General features: G+C 46.1%; 1 non-coding gene across 1 annotated transcript; it reads right to left on the reverse strand.

Annotated features, from left to right (window-relative positions):
* Positions 1-11,558: 11,558 nt before the first annotated feature.
* Positions 11,559-11,630, reverse strand: TRNAT-AGU. Its single transcript has one exon. It is a non-coding gene; the product is annotated as a tRNA-Thr (tRNA).
* Positions 11,631-12,248: the final 618 nt, after the last annotated feature.

Genomic DNA, 12,248 nt, shown 5'->3' on the forward strand with positions numbered 1-12,248 from the left:
GAACCTCACGTTCAGATCCTGTGGCTCTGGGTCCAGAACTGGCTGGAGCAGACACTGACACGTGGGGGTCCTCAAGCAGATGGATAGGACAAGGATTTTTTTGAAAATTTTTTAGCCAGCAAATCTTGGCAGAATCTTATTTGAAGGCCCAAACCTTCATAGTTAAAAGCTATGCTGTAGTTTAAGAGGGAGTGGGACATCCGGGCTGGGCCAGGGGACCCTTCCTCGCCCCATAAAGCCACAGCAGAGGCCTGGGTTCTGCAGAGCATGATTTGAGCATGATGTCTGTAAGGCAGCCAGCTTGGGCTTTGGATCTATCTTGTTGAATCCATGACAAGTCCATGGTGCAGATACTATCACCCCATTTTACAGGTGAGAAAACTTGAGGTTCAGAGACATTAAGCCAGTAAACCCAAGTTTGACTGACCATCAGAATAACTGAGGAGCTCTTAAAATGCACATCCCCAGGCCCCACCCCAGAGCAACAAAACCCGGAACTCAGTTCTCTAAGTCTAAGGTTATGTACCTATTAAGTGGGAAGACAGGGCTGGGAATAGGGTGAGGCAGTGGAGGTGGCTGGAGTCAAGGTACACCAGAGAGCCAGGCCCTCTTACAATGTCCCTGGCCTCACCCTAGTCTCACCCACAGCAAAGCCAGAGTTGGAACCCAGGCCACGCTCTTAGCCATGAAGCTACTGCAGTCCCAGGACCCCTTTGGGCAGAGCTTCTTAAACTGCAACATGCATCAAAGCCACCAGGGGGGTGCTGCCACCACCACCACATGGAGTTTGTGATTGAGTAGGTCTGGGGTGGGGCTGAGAATTGGAATTTCTCAGGTGATGCTGACGCTGCTGGTCCAGCTCCACGCTTTGAGATGCACCAACTTCAGGGGAAGGAGGAGTCAGCACCGAGAAGGCTCCCTCCTCTACATTGCTTCTCTCAGGCTCTGGGATGAAGCGCTCCAAGCAGCCTGGCTGCCCCACCCTGCAACCCGAAGATGCACGAACCCCAAGCTGAAGAGAATTCCCCCATCGTCCCCCTGCACCCAAGCACCCTAAGCTGCTCCCAGTCTCTACAAGGAAGAGGATCCTGGGGAAAGAGTCTATGGTTTTCCAGCACAGAGAGGTCAGGCCCTACCCAGGTCAGGACTGATGGGATCTCGGTTTCTGACTGCTCCGTGCTGACCCGGCCCACCCAGCGATGGGGCTTCTGGGATGGTGGTGCTGCGCTCTTGCGTCTCTGTGCTGTTGCAGCTCAGTGTTTACGCAGCTGACCAAGAAAGGAAGAACCCAATTTAAAGTTCCTAGGTCCTCATCACTCCCTCACTGAGTAATTGCCCTAAGAGCAGTTGCAGACATTAGCATGAATTAGTTAATTTTATTGTGCCTTGTCTGGGCCCCAAATTCAATGTACAAATTAATGGCAGCTCACATGCAAATGAGTGGAATTCACAGTCCCCAGACTTCATGATTTTGTTTTTGGTTTTTAAAAAAGCCTAAGCCCATAAGCCAGCGCTGGGTATTTCCTTCAAATCCTCAAAAAACTGTTTCTGATTCATTAAGCACCTAATTGCACAGCTCTTGAGGGAAGTTTCTACTAAAAATGAAAACCAGCGTCCAGGGAGCGTTGGCCCTCATCACTTCCACAACCACCAACTGCAAACTCGACTGCTTTCCTAAGTGCCCTGCTTTAACTGACCTGTTACCGACCCCTGACCCCCCTCTGTTCCCAATTTCCCCATTCTAACCTAGGCCCCTTCCGGTCTGGGAAAAGGGCTCTACGTTGGGTGTTGGGATGGGTGGGCTCTGCTCACTGACCAGCTGTGCACACCGGGCAGCGCCACCTTGCTTCTCTTAGGCTGCGGTTTTCTCACTTGCATCCAGGAGCAACAGGATGGTAGCTTCTCCTGGAGGAAATGGGAGGCGCAGCTGGGAAACGGAATCTCGGGCTGCAGGGATGATGGTTCATGGGACCAGGAGAGGAAGGACTTCCTCTAGGGGTTTCAGAACTCGACTTGGATACGCTGGGAGGTGAGGGAGCCGCTCTGGCCTTGGGTGGGTGGCTGGGTCACAGCATCACTGGGCTGCCACTTGGGAGAACTTGCCCAGGCTGGCCAGCGCCTGGATGGAGAAATTCAAAGAGCTCCATCTCTAAAACACCATCACCATGGGAGCCCAGGCCGGCCCCGGCTGCCCGTCGCCTGCAGAGAGCTCCCGGAGAAACAGCTGTGGCATGGGAGGCATCTCCTGGCCTGGGAGCTCGCCCTGCCGGCCACCTGCTGTGTCAGCAGCAGCCACGTGGACCGTGGCCCTCGTGGCCTGTTGAATCTTCTCACAGGTGAAGTGACACAACTTGGAACCACTGGGGCCTCTAGAGTCACTACTGGGAGGATTTTTTTCTTTTAAGCTTTGAGGTATAATTGACAAATAATGGGAGACATTCTTAATAAGTTGCATGTTGGGAGCTTGGGATCGCTTATTTGGACCTTGAAAAATAGTTTCTTATTTTCATCCCAGCTGGTTAAAGCAAGACATACGGTTGTTTGAAAGAACTATCCTGCCTTAGTCCACTTGGGCTGCTGTAACACAGCGCCGCACACTGGGTGGCTGATAAGCAACGGAAATGTATTTCTCACAGTTCTGAAGGCTGCAAGTCCGGGATCAGGTGTCAGCAGGGTCAGGTTGTGGTGGGAGCCCCCTTCTGGGCTGCAGACTGCCCACTCCTTGCTGGGCCCTCACGTGGTGGAAGGGCCCAGGGCTCTGTGGGGTCTCGGACAAGGCACTAATTCCACTCCTGAGGGCTCCACCCTTAGGAGCAGTGTCCTCACCACCTAATACCATCACATTGGGTATTGAGGTTTCAACATCTGAAGATGGGGGGAAACACTCAGACAGTAGCCGGGCCTGATCTCTGTGGGCCCATCAGCAGTAAGGTTCCAGGATTCCGTGAGCTACCCCCATCCTTTGTTCAACTGAACAATAGCCAACGTCACTGAGCACTCAGCAGTGTGCCAGGCGCGTGTTAAGCACTTTGACATGCTTTATTGTATCATACAACGTTTCTGCACAGTAGGTGCTGTCCTTACAGCCATTTTGTACCAAGGAACCCAGGTCTCAGCAAACTCAAGGAACTTACCCCAAATCACAGAACTTGTAAAAGGTGGAGCGTAGGGCTGCACTCAGGGCTCCCTTTCCAAGTTGCAGCCCCCCTGGGAACCGGCAGCAGAGGGGCGCCCCCCACGTGCGGCCTGGGCGCGGGGAGGCAGGCGCTCTGCCCCAACGGGCACCGCTGGGGCCGCTTGGAGTTCCACACTGGACCATCTAGCGGAACCCACGTGGGGCAGAACGTTAAAAAAAAAAAAAAAAAGGCAAAACCTTTTTCTGTTCTATTTCTGGTGAAGTATAAACGCAGTTACACAATGCAAACATGTGCTTGTTCAAACGGTTTGAAAAAGGTGCTGCTGGGCCGGGAGGGAAGCAGCAAGCACAGCCCTTGGGCCGTTCGGGAACTCTAAAGGAAAGAACTTTATTTATTTATTTTAAAGTAGGCAGAAAACTTTCAAATCATGACTGGAGATGGACGAAATGAGACGGGTTTGTGGTCTTAGATCAGAAAGAGGCACGTCCTTCCTCACAAGCTGGGTAGGTGAAGGGTGGCTGGATGGTGAGTCAAGGAGTCTCCCCGAGACCCGGACTGTCCAAATCCCCAGGAGGGCTTTCCCTGACCGCCGAGGCCTCTTCCCTAAACCCCTTCTCCCAGATCCTGATAGGCTCACCCAGCCGGGGATGGCCCCACAGCCTCGCTTACTGCTAGGGGTGTGCGAATGCAGGGGTGGAGGCAGCAGGGAGTGGGCGGAAAGTCAGGCAGAATCACCCAAGTGCAGGTGAGTTAGGAACAGAGGTTTCCCCCTGAGGAATTATACTGATGAAATCTAGGCTAGAAAGGTCCATGTTCAAAGGTCTGTTTACTTTATTATCTTTTTACCCGGAGGAATGTGCCTGTTGGGTTAATGTTTATTTTGTTGAATAATCTAGTTTTAGCCATGTCAATAAGAGTTAGTGCTACTTTATTGGGAGAAAACGCTGTTTGGCGGCTGATCTCAGGGCTCCAGCCCAGAGGTCCTTCTTGGGCCGGTTAGCTCTACTGCCACCTGGTGGTGGATTCCTCTAGAGCGGCGCTGGCCATTTGGGTCCCCGGCCGGAACATGAGCGCAGGGTTGGGATCCTGGCTCCTTTCCCTCAGAGTAGGGTGACCCGTTAGAGTTCCTCTCCGAATTTCAGTTTCCACATCTTAAAGTGCAGCCCTAGTTGTGAATTTTGAGGTTTGTGATGAGCCAATGGATTAACGCATGTGTGGTGCCTAGTGCATAGTAAATGTTTAACAAATTGTTAGTCTTACTGGGAAAGAACTCAAAATCCCCGTGGGGTTCTGACTCTTCATTTCCCTCCTGACTCGAGTGAAGCTACAGGGGACAAGGACCCCACAACGGTGGCTGTCACTGCTGAATCAGAGATACTGGCAGTTTGGGCCAAATCTAACATGCGAAATTTAGTAAGTTCTAAATTACATTTATTGTCCACCAAGTACACAATTATGGGGGATGCCTGATTGACAGAAAAGCCCAAGCCAAAAACACTTAGGGATTTTAAAAACCAGAGCTCAACCAAAGCCAACTGGGTGACTCCACACTGAAAATTCAAATATGATCAACGGCCATGAAGGAGCAACAGGTGTGACAAGCCTTTAATATGTTCATACACCCTGAACTCATAATTTCACCACAAGGACTCTGCCTAGAGGAAATAATCAGAGATAGTTGGAGACAAAGATGCTCATTACAGTGTGATTTACAAAAGTGAAAAATTAGAAACAATGAATGTCCAATAGAGGACTAGTTAGTTAAATTGTGGTTTATCCATATGCAGTCCCTAAAAATTTAAGGGGAAAAAAATCTCACTATATAAATTTGGGTGGGGGGAGGATCAGGGTATAATTAGAAATGGAGAATCATAACATACTAATGAAAGTTTCAATTAAATAAAGATAAAAATCAAAAGCCTTCACACACCTAATGAGATAGCTTCAAATTGCATAAGGCATAAATTGACAAAATTATGAGGAATTGACAAGTCCAATGAAGAAGCAGATTTTAATATATCTCTCAGCAGTTGATCAAATAGACAACAACAAAAAAAAATCAGTAAGGGAAAAGGTTTGAACCCCACAATATAGAATCTTAATAAAAGCCCAGCGTAGTACACTGTACCCTACAGCTGAATAAGACATGTCCTTTTTAAGTGCACATGGGACATTTATAAAACTTGACTCCTACCCCCCCACCCCACACACAGGAATCAGCAATTTCAGTACTTGATGCTAAATTCTAAGACCAGGGAGGAACAGGGAGTTTGGGGAGCCAGAGGCTTTTCGATTTGGAGCTCAGGGAAGAGCTCCCAGAGGAGCTTGTGAAGATAGTTCTCCAGGTAAAGGAGATGGGGCTGGGGGATGAGCCCACCCCAGGCAGCAGAAGCAGCAGGTCCAAGGGTCCTGAGGCAAACAAAAGCAGGTGAGCTCAGGGAGCTGCAGAGAGCATCCCCTGCTGTCCGTAATACCAAGCTCTCTCAGTCAGCCTGCTTCCAGGCAGAGGCCCTGTCAAGAATATCCAGGCCCCACCAAAGCTGTGGTTTAGTTGCTACCTCTAACAGGATACAGGGGTCTTCAGTTACCTCCAAGTCCGGGCATGTCCCCCAGAGAGGAACATGAGCGGGGCCCGAAAAGGAGCCATCTGGAGCTCAGGTGTCAGGCTGGCTTGGTGAGCTCACCACAAGTGGGAAGGTCACAGGACTCCCGAGGCTCTGCCAACCTCCAAAGAAACCCTCTGTCCATCCCTCACGGGGGGCCCCCTGCTGGCTGGGCCAACAAACGTGGGAGCCAAGACTTCCAGGAATGGTCCCCCCAGATGTGTGGCCCAGCTCGCCTGTGTTTCTCAGGGCTCAGGCCACCTGCTACACCCAGGTGTCACTGGCTTCCTGCCCACCCGCCAAGGTGTCACATACACAGGCTCAGGTTTAGGAGGGAATCCGAGAGGTGTTTGTAATGGTAACCGTCCAAAGTTCCTGCTTGGCTGAAATGCAGTGTTTATCCCTGTCATTCAGCCAATTGCTTTCCTATGTCCTCCCCCAAAACCACTCTCTCCAGGTGCCCCCTGACCTGGTGTGGGGGCTCGCCTTATTCCTCTTCCAGTCCCCCTCCCTGGCTACTGAGCAGGTGGTGAGATGGGATAGCCAGAGAGGTGTGGGTAAGCCACTCCGGCCCACTGGTTCAGGAGACAAATACAGAGAGAGAACACATTAAGGAAGGGACACTGTCCAAAAGTCGGGAATCTGTATTCACTGGCTGTGTGACTGTGAGCAATTCACTTCCCCTCTCTGGTCCTGTTTCCTCATTTTTACAATTAGGGGAAATCCTCTCCAAGCTCATTTCTTGCTGAAGATTCTGGAATTATATCATTGAAAAAACTAGAGTCTTTTTCAAGGGTCATACAGATTCTTCAACTGAGGACATCATCCCTTCCACCAACTTACCAGGGCTGCGGAGAGACGGAAGGAAGCAGAAGTGGGACTCCCTGAGCCTCTGCTGAGCCACGGACCAGGCATTAGATCTCACAAAGGTCTGTTACTGAACCAGGTTCCAGATTTGTTTTGCCCCCATGTAGAAAACACTGAGATGTTACAGCAAAGAGAAGGTTTATTCACAAGGCAGCCAAGCCAGGAGAAGGGAGAACAAGTCTCAGGTCCACTCCCCACAGGCAAGGGTATTTCTGGGATTAAGACTAAAGCAGAAGGGCGGTCTGAGGTGTGGGGAGCGTAGGGAAAGGTGATTGAGAAAAGGTGTGGTCATCGTTTTTCTGTGCAGGTTTAACTAAGCTACAGGTGTCGGCAGGTTGAAAAATGGAGGCACTTGGCACCATCTGAGGGTGGAGTTTTCAGTCCTCTGACGTCAAAAGGTCACCGAGAGGACACTTGCACATGCCCAGTTGGAGGGTTGGTGGTCCTAGCCAGTCTCAGTCAGCTCAGCTCAAACTAGACACAGCTGACTCCAAGTTCCTGGAAAACAACTCAAGCAAACATCTTATTGTTCAGGCCACATGCTACCTAGAGGATGTGCGAGTCCTCTGTGGTCGACCTTGATTAATGAAGGCAGGTGAAATGGATTTGACTCATGGGTACCCACGGTCTCAGGGCTGCCACCAGGACTTGGGGCAGTAGGGCCAGGGTTCTTCAGTCGTCCCCACCTCACCAACACAACAGCACAGAGGTAACACTGGGGTTTCTATCAGACCTGACCAACATTTCTAATATGCTATTAAGTCCTAGGAGAAGCCAATCCTCCGTGTGGAAGTGTGTCTATAAGATGTACCTACGGAGATAGATCTAGATATATAGAGAAAATTGTCATCTCTCTCGCTTCATGTATGTATATGAACATACAGTGAATCAAGAAAAGGAGAATTATGTGGTAAATTCTTACATTAGGGATGTAAGGGAGACAGGGAGCGACGATACCCTGGTTCACAAAGAGGATCTTCAGCTTGCTGATGGGCGCTGAGTGGTGCCCAAACACTAGCAGTGAGCAGTCTTCCTGTATGCTGCTTACGCTGGGTGGACCTCTGGAGGTTCAGAGTTATTTCTGGGTCCTAAGTTTTGAGAAGGATACTTCAAACCAGAGGCTTCCAGGTAATATCAGCTCAGGTAGGGTGGATTCTGGAAAGCATGTGAGTGATGGTGGAAAGAAATGGGCATCCAGAGCCTGGACAAGAGCAGATGGGGAGGAATGGAGTCTTGGACACACAAAGGCAATGGGTATTTGGTTAGCGTAGAAATAGAATTTTTACTGAAATCTGAGTAGAAGGAAGAAATATTAGTTACAATGCTCACACACATCCACACGTACAGTTTCACCCTTGGGTCGCCTTTCATTCAGTCTGCTCCCCTCCATGACTTGGCTCATTCCCAGGGTTCACTTTCCACCTATCTGCTATCTGTCTCCCAAACCCATCTTCAGCCAAGACCCCTCCAGAGTTTCAGACCTGCACATCCAACTCCCTCCTGGTCCCCTCGACCTCGATGTTCTCATGCGCAGCCAGCACAACATGCCCTAAAGTGAACTCTTCACATTTTTTTTTAATATCCAATTAATTTAATTTAATTAATTTATTATTTTTTTGGTGGGGGTCAGGTAATTAGGTTTTATTCTTAGAGGAGGTACTGGGGATTGAACCCAGGACCTCATGCATGCTAAGCATGCATTCTACCACTTAAGCTATACCCTCCCCCCTTCACCACATATTCAATGACCGCTTTGGGAAGGGCTTCAACTTTTACCGGCTCCGTTTTTACCCATCATGTCTGGAAGGCAAGGAAGGGTATGGAATGTGTCATTTATAACTAAACTCTACTGTGGTGGTTACTATTTCCATTTGCTTCTATCCTTAGAATGAGTTGTTTTCAACTTGGTTGCTCATTGGAAACACCTGGGACAGTTTGAGAACGTGCAGATTTTCCAGGTCCCACTCAAAAACTCCGTGTATTTTAACTTTTTTTTCCTCAAATTTTCAATCCTACTACTGATATCAACAAAAGTCAGTTATGCTAATTAACAAGTCATAAATTTCACCCCTGAAAATTCATTTCTCACATTTATTATAGTCAGTAGAAAAGTTCAGGGATTAATTTGAAGGAATAAATGTCTTGGCCCTTAGAACCATACTTGACCAGTATGGTTCTCTACAGTCCTCTCCTTCATTCTCTTAAAACTTACCACCTCTGGGAAGCATTATCCACTTGACGCCTCCAGACAGAATCTGCCCTTCATTCAGCCTCTCTGAGCATCAGTGCTTGATTGCACAGTATTAATTTGTTCTCACAATTCTGTCCTTTGGAGAAATTCTCAGATCACTTTCTCTCTCTCTCTCTCCCCAAACTGCAAGCTCAGGAGCAGGGAAAGAAAGGGGAAGGCAGCCAGGGCAGGTAGTGAAGGGGCTAATGTCCAGGCGGGCCCACACAACTTTCAGTGGCTCCCATGCTGCCCCTTGGTCTGGGGATGGCCCTGAGTTTGCTGCCTCAGACTTGCTTCTCCTGACAAGAAGCTGTCATTCTGGAGCCTCGATGCGTTGCTGGCTACCTTTCTGTATTTTTGATAGCTCTTCCCTTTGAACAAACAAAACATGGTTATGCTCACTTTGTGGGTGGGGGATGGGGGATGGGTAAAGTGTAGGCAATTCTAAATGGTAGGTCATTGCCAAATTATTTTAAAACCAGCATGGGAATGAAATTAGACAGGAGTGTTCTAGGATACACCACCACTCCTGCATCAGCCGCTGCTTCGGTTACACATGCTACTCCTCACTCAGTCTCATTTTGACCAGTGCTGGGGCTGGAAACTCAGCCAGAGCCGCTACACGAAAATCCTCACAGGTCACCTCTCATAGATAATCGAGAGCTGACTTTTTCTAATGAACTACATGCTCAAAGAAGAATTAGGAGACCATGAAGTCCACTCAACATTATTGGAAATACACTATGTACCATTTTAGGTAGGATATAAAACTTACCAATATGAGGCTAAGTAGATAAATTATGGTCTATATGGAATACTGCATGGCCAAAAAGTGATTGAGGTACACATATTGACAAGGTGCACTTTTCAAGATAGTCTAAGTATGCACTGCATGCCCCCATTTGTGTGCGTGGGTGTATACACATATATATGATAGACTGCTTCTGGAAGGAAGGATGCACAGGAACCCAACAACAGTGGCTACCCCTGTGGAGAGCAACAGCGAGACAGGGGGTGGGGAACAAGAGAGGGTGCAACTTTTCATGTATAGGCCTATAGCACCATTTGGATTTTTTTTTAACCATCTTCATATATTAAAAAAATTTTTAACGTTTTCCTGAAATGTCAAGTATGAATTTCACAATCTACAAGAAACTTTGGTATGTCCTTCATCATTTACAATATTATAGGATCTTTGATTTTAATGCCATGGGGTCTTTGATTTGACCTCTTTTACTTCACTGGGTGAGGATGGGGGAACAGATTTTTTTTTTTTTGCCTTTATGTGCTTATTGTGTATTTTCTACCTTTTTCTCTGCTTCTTATATGCTTGGGAAATGTCTGGTGAGATACTAAATGGTTCACAGTGGTTACATTTAGGGTATAACTTTGCAGTTGGTTGGAATAGCAGCCTTCTACTTTTTGCTTTATTTTGGTACTGTTGAAATTTTGCGTCATTATGTATTACTTACATAACGGAAGTCTACGGAAGTCTAATTTTTAAGAAGTACATATAAGAAATAATTACCCAAAGAAAAGAAGGTAATCTATCAGATAAAGAATACCCCCATACCTGCAGATGATAGGAATCATATTTGTAAAAAGATATCACTATACACCAAACAGCTTTGCAGCCAAAAGAAAAATAAGTTTCCACTACCTCAGTTTCAGGTGTAGTGGTTAAGTATTCAATGTATGTTAGCGATATCGTCTGAAATCAAGGCCTTAGCAACTGAGTATTTAGGAATTTCTTTTCTGCTGATGGTGCTTCTACCACACAGGTATGTGAAAGGGATGTGTTATTCATTTGCACTGTTGCTATTGAGTCAACTAGTTTCACCTTCAACTGAGGTTGATTTTATAACCATCTGCTAATTAACAGATTTCCTAAAACTTCTGCACTTTGAGCGCCCACCTCGTGAACATACTCCCTGTTAGAGCTTCAAGTATGAGGCATCATCTGCTTTAGGTTCAACAAATATTCTAAGAAAAATGAGCACAGGAATAATAGGAGAGGGAGATGGCTGAAGGGCGGCTGGGTGAAAGTCAGAGGAATTTCAGCATTGGTGGGAGGAGAGTGGGGGACGGGGACACATATTGTCTAGCAGGCAGCTGCCCAGTGATGGATTAAACTTTCCCAACATGAAGTATGATGTTAGCTGTAGGTTTTCCACAGATGCCCTTTATAAGACTAAGCTCCCTTCTATTTCTAGTTTGCTGAGTTTTGAATCATTGTCAAATGCTCTGTCTGCATGTATTGAAAATATCATGAAGTACTTCCTTTATTCTGTTAACGTGGTAGATTATAGTAACTGACTCTTTTAATTGTAAACCAACCTTGCATTCTGACATAAATGCTACTTAGTCATAAGGTATTATGCTCTTTACATACTGTGGGATTCAATTAGCTAATAGTTTAATGATTTTTGCGTCTATGTTCATGATATATATAGATACACCACTTTCTTTTCTTGAAATCTTTGGCCAGTTTTGTTATTAGGGTGATACTTGTTCTCATTAACAAATTTTTTTTCTCATTAAAAAAAAGTATTTCCTTTTCCCTATTTTCTGAAAATATGTATAGAATTAAAACTTTTTCTTCCTTAAATCTTTCATAGAATCCACTAATAAAGACATCTGAACCTGGAGTTCTTTTGTAGGAGTATTTCTGATAATAATTGGGGGGGGGGAGTAATTAGGTTTATTTATTTATTTTTTTAATGGAGGTACTGGGGATTGAACCCAGGACCTCATGCATACTAGGCATGTGGTCTACCACTGAGCTATATCTTCCAATAAACTTCTTTGATATAAGGCTAGTCCCATTTTTTGGTCTCATCTCATATTAGTTTTAGTAAGTTATACTTTTCAAGGAATTTGGTGACTTCATCTAATTTATTGGGTTTACAGTTCTCCATAATATTCCTTATTATCCTTTTAATGTCTGTAAGAACTATAACATCCCCCCTTCATTGGGGATTATCCCTGATAGGGATAACCTGTGCTTTTTCTTTTTCCATACAGTTTTGCTAGAGGTTTAACTTTATTAAAGTTACCAACTCAAAGAACCAGCTTCTGGCTTTGTTAACTTTATACTGTTTTCAATATCACTGATTTTTGCTCTTATTTTTAATACTTCTTCTACTTTGAATTTAATTTGTTCATTTTCCCCCCCTAGTCTCTTCCATCCTTTCAAATACATAAATATTTAAAGCTATATTAATTTAGGAAGCTAGTACAATTCTACTGATTTGGCCATGTTACTTTATTCCACTGGGTTCTTCAACCTTGAATGAAATTCCTAAATATTTTTAAGGAAAAAACTTTAGGAGAATCAGTAAATTCTACCCTGGAAGAGAATATGCATATAAATCTAAAACTGATTATAAGGATATAAAAAGCCTGCCATTC

The sequence above is a fragment of the Camelus ferus genome, chromosome 1 (genome assembly GCF_009834535.1).
Source record: "Camelus ferus isolate YT-003-E chromosome 1, BCGSAC_Cfer_1.0, whole genome shotgun sequence".
NCBI classification, from domain to species: domain Eukaryota; kingdom Metazoa; phylum Chordata; class Mammalia; order Artiodactyla; family Camelidae; genus Camelus; species Camelus ferus.